This window comes from Laccaria bicolor, genomic scaffold (assembly GCF_000143565.1).
Source record: "Laccaria bicolor S238N-H82 LACBIscaffold_27 genomic scaffold, whole genome shotgun sequence".
Classification (NCBI taxonomy): domain Eukaryota; kingdom Fungi; phylum Basidiomycota; class Agaricomycetes; order Agaricales; family Hydnangiaceae; genus Laccaria; species Laccaria bicolor.
In genome coordinates this window covers 101,476-102,443 of record NW_001889898.1, presented here as the reverse complement: position 1 = coordinate 102,443, position 968 = coordinate 101,476, and positions in this window count along the sequence as shown.

The window sequence follows — 968 nt, the reverse complement described above, 5'->3', positions numbered from 1 at the left end:
GGTGACGTCACTGCTCCGAAATGTGGCCAGAAAGACATCCGGATTTGTATTAGTGCACCAATGTCCGAAGTTTCGGATGTAATTTTGACACAGACCAGACAGCCCCCCCATGGATTGCTCTGAAGTCCGAAATTTTTTAAGTTATTTCCATCCAGATATAATCATCCCCGTAGACTGCACCAATGTCCGAAATTTTGGATGTAATTTTGACAGGGGCCAGACAACCCCCATGGAATGCTCCAATGTCTGAAATTTATACTTCAAGTACCCGAAAATGCGGTCAAAAAAACATCCGGATTTGTATTTAACATGCTGAATGTCATTACCCCGAAAATGTGGTTGAAAAAATGTCCAGAGTTGTAGTTGACTTGGTCAATGTCACTGCTCCGAAAATGCGGCCAAAAAAACATCCGGATTTGTATTAGTGTGATTTGTATTAGTGCAGCAATGTCCGAAGTTTTGGATGTAATTTTGACATGGACCAGACAAGCCCCACATGGAATGCTCTCAAGTCCGAAATTTTGTGGGTCATTTCCATTCAGATGTATTAATCTCTGTAGAGTGCACAAATGTCCGAAATTTCAGATGTAATTTTGACAGGGGCCAGACAACCCCCATAGAATGCTCCAACGTCCGAAATTTAGTACTTCAAGTACCTGAAAATGCGGCCGAAAAATGTCCGGATTTGTGATTAACTTGGTTAACATCACTGATCCGAAAATGCAGCCAACAAAACATCCGGATTTGTATTAGTGCACCAATGTCCGAAGTTTCAGATGTAATTTTGACATGGACCAGACAACCCCCTGCGGAATGCTCTGAAGTCCGAAATTTTTTAAGTTACTTCCATCCAGATATAATGATCCCCATAGACTGCACCAATGTCCGAAATTTTGGATGTAATTTTGACAAGGCCAGACAACCCCCATAGACTGCACCAATGTCCGAAATTTAGTACTTCAAGTACC